This window comes from Periplaneta americana, unplaced genomic scaffold (assembly GCF_040183065.1).
Source record: "Periplaneta americana isolate PAMFEO1 unplaced genomic scaffold, P.americana_PAMFEO1_priV1 scaffold_21, whole genome shotgun sequence".
Taxonomy (NCBI): Eukaryota; Metazoa; Arthropoda; class Insecta; order Blattodea; family Blattidae; genus Periplaneta; species Periplaneta americana.
Window position 1 is genome coordinate 1,763,528 of NW_027185502.1, and position 18,236 is coordinate 1,781,763.

Sequence of the window (18,236 nt, forward strand, 5' to 3'; positions counted from 1 at the left end):
AGAGCCCCATGCTTTCCATGACCTCGGCACTAGAATGAGGTGGTGTCGTCGGCACCACGCTCTGACCGCCTTTTACCCTCGGGAAAGACCCGGTACTCAATTTTATAGGAGGCTGAGTGAACCTCAGGGCCGTTCTGAAAGTTTGGCAACGAAAAAAAAAATCCTGCCACCACCTGGGATCGAACCCCGGACCTTCCGGTCCGTAGCCAACTTCTCTACCAACTGAGCTACCCAGTGAAGAGTAAAAAGTCGTATTATTTACTTAACGTAACATTTGTATTTGTGACGAGGTGAAGTGCCGAAGAAAAATTGTTCGAAGTATGAAAGGCTGGAGGACTTAATTCAGGAGTTCTGAGCCAATAATAATTTACATTACATGTAAGTTGTGCAAAGTAGATATAAAAGTTACAAGAAAACAGTGCATTGAAAGACACTGCAATACAAAAAGGCATAGAAATATAGTTGAATGTAACTCAAAACAAGCAGTACCATCAAACTCTGAGAGAGAGTACGATAAGAAATCCATGTTTTGCAGGGATCTACAGTGAGTGTAAAAAGTATTCGCACGGTGGGTAATAAAATATATAGCAATAATAAATGTGCTTCAAATCCTATACTCTCAACTTGTTAGACATGAACATAAGTTACGCGCAAGTATACACATTCTCTGTTATTTGTTTACATATAAACACAAAATTCATTGCACAATTCTCACAATAAACAATTACGTTTGATTAAAACACAATGATGCCAAACAAAAATAGGAACAAAAAGTATTCGCACACTGCTCACACATTAGTCAGTACCTTTTCAATTTCAATATTTCGTAAGGTAGCCCTTGCATTTTACAATAGCCTCTAACGTTCTGGGAATAGAATTAACTAAATTTGAAGTAATACTTGCTGGAATGTTCCACTCTTGTACAATTGCAGTCTTTAGAGACTCTTTGCTGGTAATATGCCTGGTTCTAAGTCTTATTTCTAAATAATCCCAAAGGTCTCGATTGGGTTGATGTCTGGTGACTGGGGAGGTGTCTGAAGGTATGAAGGGATGTTATAGAGAATCCACAGTCGAGTATTGTGGGTCGTATGTTTGGGGTCGTTGTTTTGCATGAATATGAAATTGTTCCTGATGCCCAATTTTTGGGCGCTAGGCACTACATGATCCTTCAGAATATCAGTGTAACGTTGGTGATCCATACTGCCCTCTACAAAAGCCAACGACTCCACTCCTGCACCCCCATACTAGTACTCAAACTCCACTGTGGGATAAAGATTTTTCTTTTCCAGTTCAGCATTTTTTTTTCTCCACACAAAACTTCTTCCATCAGACTGAACTTACTTTCATCAGTGAAAAGCATTCTGTTCCAAAATTCTTGGGGCCGGTTAAGATTTGTTTCAGCAAACTGTAACTTATTAACTTTATGATGTAGTATTTCCTATGGGCGATTCTACCATGGCATTCGCTGCTCCTTAGGAAATTTCGGATTGTACTGTTACATACACTTATACCGAGATCACATTCAAGCTCTGCGGCACTAATATGTGGATTCTTTTTAATTTTTCGTATGATTGCTCTGCCACTATATTCGTTTATTTTTCTCTGACAGCCACTTCTCCTTAAATTTTCGTTAGAATTTCTTTCCCCGTATCTGACTATGATTCGCTTGATGGTTGACTTACCTCTATTCACAATCGTTGATATTTCACTCAGTGTTTTACATTGATTATGCAGACGAATGATAGCAGCCCTTTCTTTCTTAGAAGTTTATTTCCCTCTTAGTCCCATTTGACGTGATAGCTATATACTACTTGTGATTCTAGAATCAAACTGACTTGGAACATGCATTAGGAGTGTTTTCTTAGTACCATGTGCCTACTGCGTTCCGCATGAGTGCTTTTATTCGTAAACAGAGTTGAGTGTGCGAATACTTTTTATGCTGTAGTTTTGTTAGGCATTCAATTTATTGAACTATGACAGAACCTACACGCAAAATTATAAAAACCCATTGTGTGTATTTGCTATGTGATGCATTATTATTATACGTGAACAGTTTATTTCATACCAAGAATTAATAGTATTTCATTTAGATCTCAATTTGTAGTAAAAACGTCGTCGTGCGAATACTTTTTACATTCACTGTATGTGCCATGATGGTCAATGCCAACAGCCCTTCCGCTTAATAAATTGAACAATAAACACTTTAGAGAATTTCTAGAAAAGTACAGGAAGGAAAATATATTCCAAGTGAGCCCCAACTCCGTCAGCACTTTGTACCCATACTTTTGTCACGCTGGTAGGCCCTGGCCAGCTTCGAGCTGTTGCGCCGTTAGATTATAAAGTCAGTAGTTGCTCTACTTTTATTTCAGGTTGGATGTACTCTACGAACATGCAGTAAGAACATGTTTGTCTGTCTCTTTCTCTGCTGCATCACCTGGGTTCCACCTACTATATAGACTAATTACCCGCAACTGAGTCTTTTCGTAGCTTATACTAAGCTTATCAATAAGTGTCTCCCTTTGTAGCTGTGTGGATACTGCCAGTGGCGTAGCATGAAATTTTGAGCAGGGGAAGCTAACTCAAGTTGTCTTTCATGCAATGTGAGAAAACGTATTACAAAAATACAGTCTTAAAATAAATAGTACCCGGTAGTCAATTTCAAGTCAGCAGTCGAAGATTGGTTGGAACATCGTAAGTAACACCAATAAGGCATGACCTCAAATGATACGTAATAAAATACGATTTCACGGTTTACACATATCTCTTAACAAATAGACACGTATACTTATAACATTAGCTCACTCCCTGTCATACTTAGAGAAATCACAATATTAGTATCATTACGTAAGTATGCGTCTGTCTTTTGGTTGTGTCCTTCATTCACAGCAAGGGAGTCGGTCATTTGTTTTTTAAATCACACTTTTGTTCGTAAGTCAGTCTTGATAATACAATTGTCCTAAAAAATTCAAGTAAATTAGTGTCAGGAACTGTTATTTCACTCATTATTTATTATATCAGCCACAATGCACACTAACACTTCAACTGAACACAACTGACGAATAGGGATAACTCGGAAACTACTTATTTTAAATGTTAAAGCTAGCTTCTTTTCGAACCTTGCGACTAGGGTAGCTTAGTTAGAAGGGATGGAAAATCTGCGGGGTGGATTACACAGAAGAAACCGGTCTGCTTGGAAGCTGGTGTGTGCAGGCTTCTTGTTTACTGCTGCATCACAAATAATCCTGAGCTGCCGCATCACAATATTTAACGCGTAAATATAAATTCTATTAAAATTAATAAATAATTTTCTCCATAAACTGCAGGTTTATTATGAAATTATTATTAACTGGGGAAGCTAAGCTTTTTAGCTTACATTGACGCTACGCCACTGGATACTGCAAGTGGTTTTCAACACAGGACTGAATATTCATCCGCTGTCTTGTTATTGCTCTGTGTTATCTCTGCGGTGGCCCTGCGTCATGCCGATACCGTGATAGGAAGGTCCGAATGTGTCCACACTATCCGTAGTGGTGTGTAAGTCGGAAAAAAGCGGAGGTTTAGCGGAATAAGGAATAAGTTCATCTAAGTGTAGGATTTCCCCGAATTGCGATAGACCACTTCTTCACATATTTGACCACCAAATCACGACAGCAGGCAGTGAAGGTAGACTAAAAGGTGAAAATCTGCCTATCTGCCAGTCTTCTTTCAGAGCAGACCGCAATTATGCGGCAATATTATGCATGGTACGTGAAGCAAAATTCTCGTAGTTGAAATATTATGATATATCAGTATTGTTTACGTACAGAGTAGAAAGTAACTAATATAAAGTAACTAGAAAATAAATGACCTGGGCCGGCTTTAAGCCGTTTGGGCCGATTTATCCCATTTGGACCCCACGCCTATGGAGGCCTCGCAATGATTTTTATTCTCAGAACTTATCTGCGGATACTATAGGAAAATGCGCAGCAGGTCTGGAAGTGGCAATGACAGAAGTGACAGTAGAACAGACACAAGAATAAGTGAATAACATAAAGTTGCTAATTTAAATGGTTACAGGTTTGTGGAGTGAGGTACTGAAGACAATAATTCTTTCAACTGAAATTAAAATCCGCATTATTTTATTTTTATTGCTCTTCGGATCTTTCGGATCCTAGTGATTGTTGCGAAAGAAGAAAAGTTTTTCCAAGCTTAAAAAGATCAAAACTTATTTGACATCAAAGAAAAGAAATACAATCCAACAAAGGTATCATTTTGACATATCGTATTATTGAGCAAAATTATAAATAAATAAAAATTATAAGCAGACAATAAGGAATAATAATAACAATAACAATAACAATAATAATTTTAGTTGGTGTGAAATTAAAAGAAATAAAACTGTGATTCGTAATTCTCCAAGAACAACCGATATCTTTAGACTAACAACTGGACATAAGTCCAGTATCTCTTCGGAATTAGGGTTTATACTATACTTCTCCATAACGTGTTCTCTGTAGGGAAGAAGATTCAACTATGAACTTATTAAACTGCACAGCTCTCAACATTTCAGAAAATAAAAGTTGTTAATAAAATCGCAGATGTTTACTGGTATATTAGAAAATTAATGAGGAAAATCCAATGTTGCATGTACCTGAATAATTACTATTTGAGATCAGTAATGCAGCAAGAAGGTTTGGACAATTTGATAAATTTTATTCTGTCCATTGAATATGAAAATTACCTGGAGATTGTTAAATTTAGACAAGATTCTGAAAGTCCTTGAAGACAACTTTTCCACATTGAAGGCAGTAATATTAATATGTCTTTTTATTATCTATTCATATGTAGTGGTAGGGCTAATGAGAGTTAATAGAAATAAAAAATATAAATTGCTTCGTAATAATGATGTTCTTACATTTTTATTAAAAAGAAGTGTAATATTTTCACAGAGAATATAATAAGTGATTTTCTACCTATTTATACTATTCAAAGAACCGTAATCATCATATCACATAGTTTGTTTACAGGTACGTTTAATTTGCACTAAGTCACAGCCTTTTTCTAAATGCATATTGATTGATTTTCTTTGAATTATACATTACTACTGGCTTGTGCAGCAAATGCTGCAAACTAAGTTAATTAGAAGTTCAAATTAAAATTTTTACAACTTTATTTCCAATGAAGAATACCAGACACTTTTGAAGTTATTTGCTTCCACGATAATGAAACATACCCCTCTGAATGGTTTTCTTCATGCTAAATACTTTTTATTGAACCTATACGTCATCAGTTCTTGAGTTTCAATGAGACAACGCAGGTAACAAAGTCAGGACGATCAGTCCGTTTTTCATGTGGAAGTGAAGCAGCAGGCCTAGTTATTTCAGGTCATTGCGGATTGCAGGTGAGAGTTATGAAAATACCAGATTTGCCATGCTTTCCAATAATAGACATAGCGTCTTGGTATAGCTACTGCATGTTTCGTGAACTACCTTGAAATGTAGAGGGTAAAATCACTTTTTCCTGCTAAGAGATCTTGCTAAAGTGATCGGGACACTACAACATTTTGTAGGCCTCTTGTTTTATCAGTAAGTAATACCTTTTGGTCTTCCGTTAGGCATTGTAATTTTTGCGTTTCCTCCAGATATTACTCAAGAGAATCACAAACATTAATATCTACATCACTTACATACAAATGGCTTTTAAGGAACCCGGAGGTTCATTGCCGTCCTCACAAAAGCCCACTATTGGTCCCTATCATGAGCAAGATTAATCCAGTCTCTACTATCATATCCCACCTCTCTCAAATCAATTATCATATTATCCTCCCATCTACGTCTGCCTCCCTCAAGGTATTTTCCCTTAATTTCTTCCAACTAACACTCTATATGCATTTCTAGATTAACCCATACGTGCTACATGCGCTGCCATCTCAAACATCTGGATTTAATATTCCTAATTAAGTTAGGTGAAGAATACAATGTGTGCAGTTCTGCGTTGTGTAACTTTCTCTATTCTCTTATAACTTCATCCCTCTTAGCCCCAAATATTTTCCTAAGCATCTTATTTTGAACATACTTAATCTCTCGTCCTCCCTCAAAGTGAGAATCTAGGTTTCACAACCATAAAGAACATCCGGTAGCATAACTGTTTTATAAATTCTAACTTTCATCTTTAAATATCTACACCACACCACCATTAAATATACTATCGAAAAGACCCATACCACTTGATTAATAACTACATAAATATTTCATTTCAATAACAATATTGTTATATATTACTTAAGTTTTGTATAGACTACTATATAGCCGTCACTCAGTAAATAGTATAGAAATAAAGACCTAACTTCAAATATTCTGTACGCCTACTTATATAAACCTAAAAGATTTCATCATCAATAAAGCATTAATCTGTATAATTAGTGACAAATACATCATGGCATTCACTATAATAATATTTCATTTTTAATTATAATGTCATCAAACATTCCTCAGATTTGTAGTTTTTAATATCCAATACATAGACAGCTGTACTCAGAAAATTACACACCAGACACACTGACCTGAAAATTCTTTTTAGTAAGTCTTGAAGTTTTTGATTATCAACGTTACAGAAACATTCTGAAAAATGTACACAAATGAAGATCGAAAGTCGCCCTGGGTGGCTAAGTTAGTATAGGTCTTAGCGCTGGCCTTCTATGTCCGAGGTTGGGGTTCGATCCCGGCCCAGTTCGATGGCATTAAAGTGTGCTTAAATGCGACAGCCTCATGTCACTAGATTTAGTGGCATGTAAAAAAAATCCTCTGGGATAAAATTCCGGCTCACCGGAGACGCTGATATAACCTCGGCAGTTGCGACAGTCGTTAAATAAACCATAATTTTAAAGATCGACATATTGGAATTATGATGTGAGAGAATCTGAGTCATCTGAACTCTAAATATATCAGCGATTCTGCAGGTCTTAGCCTTCAAGTGATATTGTTTATTTTAGTGTGTTTGTGTTTTGTTTTATTGTGAAAACCCATTATTTCTCAAAATTCTCGACAGATGGATTATGGAAAATAGGAAAATGATGTAGGAAAATTGACATTTCATTTAAAACTACCATTTTTTCCGAAAAAATTTTGGTTCCAAGCTTCAAAATGAGGGGTCATTTATTAAAAACTGTTCAGTCGTTTTCCCTTTATTTCAATTAGCAATTCAAATTATATATATATATATATATATATATATATATATATATATATACAGTATAAATGTGACGCACCGTAGCTCCGTGTTCAAGGGAGCTGCTCTCGGGCAAGGGTGCAGACAGCAAGTGGTCGAAAGCGCGGGGATGCGTGCAGTGGCTCAAGTCGTGTTTTACTCAGTGGAGCGGCTTTTATATATATTTTCAAATAAAAATTTTCAATTTAGCTGCATACAAGAATTGTTATTTAATATTATGCAAATTTGGCTTTCATGTAGATGCTTCCTGTGAACCAGGCCTTAATAATTTCAAGAGAAAAATTGTTCCGGAGCCGGGTATCTATCCCGGGTCCCTTTGCTTATCGCCCGCGGCCGAGTATATCCACACAACTCAAATGGGCTGACAAGATGCCAGAAACCCAAATTTGAGAGCACACAATTACCTATACGCTGATATTACTCCAATACACCTTGCACCAAACAAATTAATTAATCGCCACGTAGGTGTTGCTGGGTATAAAATGTAACCAACAGACCTTGCACCAATGAAATTTGTAATCCCCGCGCAAGTGTTACTGGAAATGAAATATAGCCAACATATATTGCACTAATCAAATTTGTATTCGCCGCGCAAGTGTTGCTGGGAATCCAATATAATTATACAACAAACACCAATCAAATTAAATAATCGCCGCGCAGGTCCTGATGGGAATAAAATACCACAGTCTATTATATACAACTGCGAAGCTTGAGGTGTTTTTTTGCAAATCTCGTGATAAAGCGATCCAAGCGGTTAGCAACTAGAAACAATAGACTGTCCATGGTCGACTTTGGACTGTGTCGTATTTCTATCGAGTGCTAGCTCGTTGCGTATTTCACATTGATGCTTGTGAAATGTTCGTTATTGGTTATAATGAAAATGTTAATGGCTAAAATATAATAATTGGAATAATAATATGGGACAAGGAGGAGACGTTTGTAGTGCTACAAATTGTAGCAACAGTAAGAGAAAGAGGCCAGAGTTATCCTTTTTCCGATTTCCGAAAGATTCAGAAAGGTTCCTGGGTTTCCACAAGAATGCTGTGCAGAAACAAAACTGTTAATTTGAAGTTCTTTGTGACTGTTAGAATACATTATATCCTTAAATTTCACAATGAAATGTTTCAGTCTAACCGACCGGTTAAAGTTCTGTCACTTAGGCCGCTAAATTTCCAGAGAAATAAAGGTTAGATCTACTTTTTTTTCAGAGGATATATTTTTAATTGTAGCTATCAATTTTGTTATTATTTTTATGTGTTATTTCACTAAAGACGTAGAAAAAATTAAGTTTGTTTTAATGAAATTTATTGATCACGTTTTATTTTCAATTCTAGTGGGATTATTATTGCTTAGGCCTACTCTTTTCTTCAAAGGATATGTTTTTAATTATAGCTGTTTATTTTGTTGTTATGTTTATTTGTTGCTTTACTAGAGACGTAGAAAAAGTCTGTTACAATAAAATTTATTGATCACGTTTTATTTCCAATTCTGGTGTGATTATTATTGCTTAACTTCATCCCACTTTGTTAACTACGTAAGCCTACACTACAAGTACCGGTACACGTAAGTTACTCCATTAATTCATGTTTCCATTATTATTGTTGTAAAGGGAAATGCAAATTAATATTAATTGGTTTCATAGTTAATTATCGCTATAATCTTGAATGAGTGAAGCTATTATAGTAAATTTCAGTTCGTTTTGCACAAAAAAATTTATATAAACTTATTTCTTGCAGGTATCTTCGAGTTAATGGTGGAATTTAATATACTTCATTAAAATAATAAATTAACTTTATGCATTTAATATTTCAATAATGGAAGGAAGGTGTTAATTTTTCCAAAAGAACACGACAACGAAAGTGTAATATACACTCAGGGACAAAAAAAACCGGACACTTCCATATTTGCTTGTATTTTGTTGCCAATTATTTCAAAATGAAACAAAACCCATTTAAACAAAATAATGTTCCATTTAGCACCTTATACGACAACATTTGAAAAAAATAAAAATCTCTGATGAGAAAATTTACAAAAAATTACAAAGGGCGTATAACTATGGCATCGTTTGGTCTAACTGTTTTTTCATTTTATGGTGCCTTAAACATTAAAAACTCTTTTTAGTAACGGGTATTACCCCCTCTGGCTTGAATAACTGCATCCATACGTCTTGGCATGCTCTCAATTTGGTTAGCAATGTCTTCTTGAGGAATAAGTTCCCATTCTTCGGCAATTGCTCGCCTCAACTCTTGTAACGATTCTGGTCTCGGTGTCTATTCTTAACACGCCGTCCCATCATGTCCCACACGTGTTCAATTCGGTTCATGTCTGGACTCCTTGCTGGCCACGGAAGAACATGGATTCCCACTTCTTGGAGATAATCTCCGACCGCATGGACAATATGCGGCCGTGCATTATCATGCATTAAAACAAAATTATCGCCTACAAATTGGCCAAATGGCACAACATGATCAGCCAAACATTCATTTATATACCTATCAGCTGTTAGTCTTCCATTTTCAACAAAAACCAACTCTATACGAGCATCCGTACACACTCCTGCCCAAACCATCACTCCACCACCTCCATACGGCACATTTTCGGAAATGCAACACTGTGAAAATTGTTCTCCCCTCCTTCTCCAAACTCTTTCACGTCCATCAGGTGAGCACAGATTGAAACGGGACTCATCGGTGAACAGAACACAGCTCCACTGTCCATTTCTCCAATCCCTGTGATCATTTGCAAAACGCAGTCATTCAACTCGATGCATCCTGAGAAGTCTGGGACCAGTTGCAGGTCTACTTGATATCAGTCCACTTTCTTTCAACCTCCTTCTAACTGTTTTGGCCGAAATTGGGCGTCCATGCATGTTAACAAATTGCTGGGCTACACTAGTAGCTGGCAGGTTGCACTCCCTAAGAACTCTCAACACCATATATCTGTCTTCATTTGGATTTGTAGCTCTTGGACGACCCGAACCTGGTCTTCTGGGATATTCTAGGGTCTCTCTATACCGTTTTATGGCATCATGGGTTATCATGGGTTGTGCTTCTAGCCGTATTCATAACATTTGCAATGTAACGTACACTGCGTCCATTATCGTAAAGGACTACAGCTCGAGTCACATCTTCAGGTCGCATCTTGTTTTAAGACAAATGTTACAACCCCACTTAAACTCACAAAATGTAAAAATAAAGAAATAACGAATGATAACGATAATGAAGCACAAAATGGTTAAGACAAAATTGTTATAGCTGAGACTACGAAAGCAAAATTGGAATATTTGGTTGTAATGGCTTGTTTATAAAACAAAAAACAATCAACAATGTATACACGTCTCCATAACAACAGATGGCTACCATAATATTGTATGAGAAGATAATATTTTGCAAAATACCAGCAAATATTAAAGTGTCCGGTTTTTTTGTCCCTGAGTGTATTTTGTCGGCTGCTAGGAGAGAGATCTGCGATGATGAGGCGATAGTAGCGATCCTAGTGGTGGGCAACTACCCATGTTTGCATTTTTACTACATATTGAGCTTCGCGACTGTGACAATACCTAGCACCAATTAAATTTGTAATCTCCGCGCAAGTGTTGCTGGGAATAAAATACAGCCAACATATATTGCACCAATCAAATTTGTAGTCGACGCGCAAGTGTTGCTGGGAATTCGATATAATTATACAGCAAACACCAATCAAATTAAATAATCGCCGCGCAGGTCCTGCTGGGAATACAATACCTAGCACCAATGAAATTTGTAATCTCCGCGCAAGCGTTGCTGGGAATAAAATACTGCCAACATATATTGCACCAATAAAATTTGTAGTCGACGCGCAAGTGTTGCTGGGAATTCTATATAATTATACAACAAACACCAATCAAATTAAATAATCGCCGCGCAGGTCCTGCTGGGAATACAATACCCAGCACCAATTAAATTTGTAATCTCCGCGCAAGTGTTGCTGGGAATAAAATACAGCCAACATATATTGCACCAATCAAATTTGTAGTCGACGCGCAAATGTTGCTGGGAATTCGATATAATTATACAACAAACGCCAATCAAATTAAATCATCGCCGCGCAGGTCCTGCTGGGAATGCAATACCTAGCACCAATGACATTTGTAATCGCCGCGCAAGTGTTTCTGGGAATAAAATGTAGCCAACATACTTTGCACCAATCAAATTTGTAGTCGACGCGCAAGTATTGCTGGGAATTCAATATAATTATACAACAAACACCAATCAAATTAAATCATCGCCGCGCAAGTTCTGCTGGGAATACAATACCTAGCACCAATGAAATTTGTAATCGCCGCGCAAGTGTTTCTGGGAATAAAATGTAGCCAACATACATTGCACCAATCAAATTTGTAGTCGCCGCGCAAGTGTTGCTGGGAATTGAATATAATTAGCCTATACTTCGAACATAAAGGGGCAAAGCTTGCTGGGTAGTGGCACCAGAGTTAAATCAGCTGATCTAGGACGGGAAAGCGATATGGAATATGGAAAGTCCATTGTGTGTTTAGTGAAATACAAGTGTTTTGAATTGATTTTGGGGCAAAAAAATGAGAAATAACGATAATATTTCGTAGGTGGGTACACTTACTACTTATTAATAACCTCACTGCAATGTATTAAAGTGCGATAATGTTATTTAATGATGTTTATTTATTTCGTAAAATTTCAGTATACGATTTCTACACTGCCAGAAATTTATCTTAAGAAAAGAGCAGATTTGTCTGCGTTTTCCGAATGTGTATCATCACGCTTACGAATTTAAATACATAAAAACAAATAGGCCTACCTCAAGTTACCAAATTACCATAATTGTTTCGTGTTCCTCTTTCAGTTTTGCAGTCGAATCTTCAGTAGGTCTCAAGTTATTGCAAGAAAGTAATTACAGTGTGTCCTATTCAATTGTAAAAATGGTAATGTCTTGTGCAGCATATAATTGCACCCAAAGGTTTAAAAAAAAGGAGCAAGATATCATTTCACAGGTAAGGATTAAATTTGTAACTCTTAATAGTACATTAAACAAGGTACACATACAATAAAATAGATACATACATACTAGACGGGCTGATATCATCATAATTGATCGGCAGAAGGATAAGGGTGTCATTCTTGATCCCACAATCCGTTTTGAGATGCATGAGCAACAGCCACAAGAGGTGTGTCGTGAAAAACAAGTCATATATGAGCCTTGTTGTCAGCATCTTGGAGCACAATACCACATTACACATTGGACAGTTTTTGGGCTCATGTTCGGTGCCCGTAGCACGATCCCACGTGAAACTTTAAATCAACTTAAACAATATAACATTTCTGATGCAACGATTGATGCCATAGGATCTCACGTGTTAAAATCATCCTTAGCTATAATTAGTAATCATTTGTACCCAACAAAATTTTTATTGTAAATGATTTCCTACGTTTTCCTATCTTAATGTTTTTTCTTGTTCTTTCCAAATGTCACAAAATTGTTTTATTATTCTTTATGAATTGATTAGTAGGCCGATCTATCGAACCCTTATTTAGGGCGGCTTTTGTTTAAACAAATTTCATTCACTTTAATACCATAGTTGTTGACGAGCGAGTGTTGTATCATTCACATAGTGCATTGTGTTTGTGACAAGGCTAAGGTTCTTGGCTAAACTAGCGCTGAGGTAGTTCCCTTATACACCTCGCATAATATATAGGCTATGTGTAATTAATGAAAGTTATTGACGTACAAGTGTTGCATCATTCACATAGTGCACTGCGTTTATGACATGACATTGTTTAACATATAACTAACATAACATGGTCGCTTCTAACCTAATTGTTTACTTTATCGATACCGTAGTTGTTGACGTAAAAGTGTTGCATCGTTCACATAGTGCGTTGTGTATGACATGGCGTTGTTTAACATACGTTATATAAGTAATTAACATAACATGGTTGCTTCTAACCTAACCTAGTAATTATATACTTTATTGATACCGTAGTTGTTGACGTGCAACTATTGCATCATTAACATAGTGCATTGTGTTTCTGATATGGTGTTGTTTAACATATAGGCTAAGCAACTAATTTCCGAAGAGTGAGGAGTAGTCTAAAGCATGGCTGGATGGAAGTCACACAGAAAGAAGTGGGCAAATAGTGGATACGAACGGTATCGATAAAGTAAATAAAACCAACTTTGTATAAATAGCCAGTGGAGCTATCGTTGAGGTAGTTCTGGTGATTTCGTGTGTGTGTGTGTGTGTGTGTGTGTGTGCGTGCGTGCGTGTGTGTGTGTCTGTGTGTGAGAGAGAGAGAGATCGTAAATGCAAATCATAACAAAAGCTTAAATGAACAACACCTAACCCGTCACAGATTCGTATATGCAAGGTGTATAAGCAGAGTACTGCAGTGCTAGTTTAGCCAAATAGCCTACAAGTATATGTGGGACACAATCACAATGTCTCCTTTTTTTTTTTTTTTCCAGCTTCCCGTCTGATCCTGAGCTACTAAAAATGATTTATAAACATGAAAAGGGAGAATTTTCATCCATCGAAATATAATAAAATATGCTCAAAACATTTTGAGGATAACTGTTTCGACAAGCAAAGGTTCAGCCATCCATTTCTTATAAAACGATCGGTGCCAAAACTTTTTGATTTTCCTGAGCATCTCAAGAAAAAGGTTTGGCATCGCAAGCCTCCTAAACCTCGTGATGTAGGTCTGATTAATACTTCACAATCCTACAGCTCTGAACAACCAACAACAGTAGACCTATCACAGCACCCAACCTCAGTTGGAAACTCAAACGAAAGGATTAATACTTCACAATCCTTCAGCTCTGAAGAATCGACAACTGTAGACCTACCACAGCAGCCAACCTCAGTTAGAAATGAAAAGGTTTAAGAGGAAACACTTCATGGGCGACTTTGAAGAGTGTGACATGAAGTCTCCTAAAAAGGCTAAAAAGTGCCTATTCATGGCTCAGAATACGATCAAGGATCAAAGAAAAAGAATTAGAAACTTAATGAAGAAAAATGTGAGATGTAAGAAGAAAATTAATTCTTTAAACACTTTAATTGCCTACTTACAAAAGGAACTGATGATAAATGAAAATGCTGCAACAGTGCTGAAGGTTGGTTACAGATATAGTTAAAATGTAATGTATTTTAAAAATCTTGTTTTAGTATTTTTATGTCAAGTCCCTACTATAAACTGGTCTTTAAAGGAATATGTCACTTGCTGGTTAGGTCAGGTGACATTGTTATAACAATTTTGTTCGAAAGAGGGTACATAATATATAGTGTGAGAATGGAGAAACACATAATGGAAAAACAAATCATTCACAGTATAGCAATTAATTTTACAATAGCATCTAACCTAACCCAACCCATGAGTGATCTAATCTAAGAAATTACCAACTTATTTGCATGTGCACTTTCATATGTTCATTGCCCTTAAAATGGGAACGTTGATGCTTTTATGGTTGCCCATATTATAATATTATTAAACAAAATTTAAAAAAATTAAATTGACTTTTCATAAATGATGTAAATAATTAGGCAAAACAGCAGGATCTGAGAGATTTCATGATTGTTTAAAACATAGAATGTTTCCATGGATGTTAAATTTAGAGCGTCAGGTATAGTATAGTTATCCATCCATCATGGCTCCTCCTGTTTTCCTAATACTGTATTTGTCTGTTATAGCTATGTTGTTGAATAAGGAAGCAAGAATTTAACTATTATTTTATTTTTCTCCTTAGACTGCATTTTCTGGTCCTGCAGAGGAGCTGTTTAAAAGAATGGTAAAAGGAAAAAAGATACTTATTCTCACCAACTACGAAGTTTTGCCCTTACACTACATTTTTATTCAGCAAAAGCATACGAATATGTGAGGAAAACATTTAATACATGTCTTCCACATCCCCGTACCCTAAGAAGATGGTACCAGCATATTGATGGTTCACCTGACTTTACACAGGAAGCATTAACAGCGCTTAAACTAAAAGCTGAAGAATCTGAAACATCAGGTAAATCAGTTGTGTGCAGCCTTCTCATGGATGAAATGGCCATTAGGAGTAAGATTGAATGGGATGGTAAGGAAACATGTGGCTATGTTGATATGGGAACTGAGATTGATGACGATTCACTACCAGAGGCGAGGGAGGCACTTGTGCTGTTAGTGAATGCTGTTAACGATTGTTGGAAAGTTCCAGTTGGATACTTTTTAATTGATAGTTTTTCAGGAGAGGAGAAAGCAAATTTAGTAATAAATGCACTTACAATGTTACATAATACTGGAATTCATGTTGTTGGTTTGACGTTTGATGGTGCTGCCAGCAATATAACAATGACTAAATATCTAGGGGTTGACATCTATCAAAATAGTGCAAAGACCTTTTTTTCACATCCAGTTACAAATGAACCAGTGTTTATTTTCCTTGATGCATGCCAGGTAAGAAACTCCTTAGCCAGTTTAGGTGTGATATACAACAGCGATGGCAGTGCAATAAAGTGGGATCACATATTAAAGCTAGTTGAGAAGCAACGTGAAGAAGGATTAACTCTGGCTACTAGGGTTAGAAAGCGTCATGTCAATTGGGAGTCAGAAAAAATGAAAGTTAAACTAGCTGCCCAAACTTTAAGTAATAGTGTATCCCAGGCACTTAATTACTTAAGAAACACTGGGTATGAAGAATTTCAAGACTCTGCCCCTACAGCCGAGTTCGTTGAATTATTCAACAATATCTTCGACATTTTGAACAGCCGCAATCTGTTGAAGAAAGGCTACAAGAGTGGGTTTTCCCCAAAGACTCAGGAATTGATTAAAGTGTATGTACATAAGGCAGAATGTTATATACTAGGATCAAAGGTTTCTAGTCCTACTGGAAGCTCTGTTGTCCAATCAAGGAAAAAGACTGTTTACTATGTTCTCTTCCTCTGTCTTCTAATCTCTTCACAGTAGGATCTAGATTTGTATTTGACTTTTTGTTTCTGTTATATTTTGTATCTTATACAGTTGTGTTTAATATGGTATTTAATACCGTAGTTGGGTTTAGGTCATATACTGTGATCCTTACCAAGTATCTGCAATTCTTTCATAGTAGGGCCTACATTTATATTTAACTTTTGGCTCTGTTATATTTTGTGTCTTGTGTATATTTTGTTTAATCCCTAAGAGTTGAGATTTAGGCCAAGACTATACAAATATTTTGCATGTGGGCATAATTATTACTTACTGGTACTATGATATCCTTAACCAGTGTCTGTATTTCTTCCATATATTTAACTTTCGGCTCTGTTATATCAATATGTTGAACAGCAACTTCATGCCGGTATGTCAGAAAATTCAATTTTACAGGAGAGCGAAAAAAAAAAATAGTAATATTGAAAAGGAACAAATATCTGACGCAAGAGGACATTTAAATTTTTTCTTCTCAAGTTTCTATTCAAGCTTTGACTTAAAATATGTTTGCAGAGGATTCGGGAAAATTTCTTTGATAAGAATTAAGTGAAACCTGCTTTTGTTCATATTTTTGCCATAACAAGGTTGCTGTTGAACACCAATATTTTGTATCTTGTGTACATTGTGTTTAATACCTAATAGGTGGGGTTCAGGCATAGCTATACCAATTTTTCCCATGTATGCCTAATTAACTTTTTGGTTTTGTTACATTTGTATCTTGTTATTTTGTATCTTGTGCACATTGTATTTAGGGTCATTCCATGCCAATGCAACCAAAGGGTGATGCATAAACACCACCAAATTAGCTCTTTGGAAAGTCTGAAAATTAGAAATTTATTTGTCATATTTCAACATGAAATCCAGTTTTTATTTCCAGTACAGTGAAATGTACATTTACGCATTATTGTACAATGAAAAAAAAAGTCCATGACTTGTTGCAAAGAAATGTCATTTAGCCTTTACCATGGAAGTATTTTGTATGGATCAGTATACCTGTGAAATTCTTATTTATTTATTTTTTTCTAGCAGCACCATCAGAAAATTAAAGTATATTTTGCATATTGGGATGCCTTTTCCTAAGATACTGAGTTAGGCCTACAACTTGAAAGTACTGGACAGCTACAGTGCTAATTATGTTCCAAATGATCACTAATGATGCACATAGATATGAGATACCTCAGATTGAGGTTGTGGCTATACTACATCTCAAGTCTGATTAGTGAAATATGTTACTAGTCAGTGATGTATGCAGTGGAGGGGAGGAACTGGAACTAAAACAGTTTCACTAATGTAATTACTTGTGTTTTAATAATAGATCTGTTTAATACATTTTGAACCATACCTGTGATGTAAGCTCCTATTAATATTTATGTTTGTTAATAAATTGTGACAAATAACTTCAAAACATCCATAACAAATTTGAGAATGCACCATTAAGGTAAATTATTTCTTATATATTTCAGTGATTCATACTCTGAAACAATGCTCGTGCCTGTAACTCACAATAAAATTCCCGAAATTAGTGTCAAATATAAATACTGGTATTATGTTCTTGAAAACTTCCTATATTCTGTTTCCTTAACCTTTTTATTTCAGGTGGACTAACAAGTGAAGAGATCTTTAGGTAAGCTTACCATACATCCCATAAAAAATGGGATAGTCTCCTTTCTTGGCCTAGGTGTCCCTGATAAATGACCTGATAACAAAGGAATTAAACATAACCCCCAGTCACGAACACATCAGCAATTATAGACAGAATTGGCTCCAGCATTGTCAACAGGATGGACCGTTCCAGATTGCCTCGACAGATCCTCAGCTACATACCTCAAGGGAAAAGATCTTTGTGTCGGCCCTTAAAAAGATGGAAGGAGACAGTAACAGGCCACTAGGCCAACTGCTTGAATGGCTGATGATGATAATGTTTGAATTTGAAATCAGCAAACGTAAATGAACTTGGTATGAAGGGTAGGGTGAAGTGAAGAAAAAAAAATTGAGTATGATTATGTAAATAATCGAGACTTATCCATATTACCAGCCATACTCTTTTACTCCTACCTTCTGTGCTGACTCTAC

At 36.1% G+C, this 18,236-nt stretch overlaps 1 long non-coding RNA gene across 1 annotated transcript; it reads left to right on the top strand.

The window, feature by feature from the left end:
• The first annotated feature begins 11,678 nt into the window (after window positions 1-11,678).
• LOC138693776 (uncharacterized) lies at window positions 11,679-15,458 on the top strand. Its single transcript, XR_011330435.1, has 3 exons — window positions 11,679-11,806; window positions 12,064-12,211; window positions 14,962-15,458. It is a non-coding gene; the product is annotated as an uncharacterized lncRNA (long non-coding RNA).
• The last annotated feature ends 2,778 nt before the right edge of the window (window positions 15,459-18,236 follow it).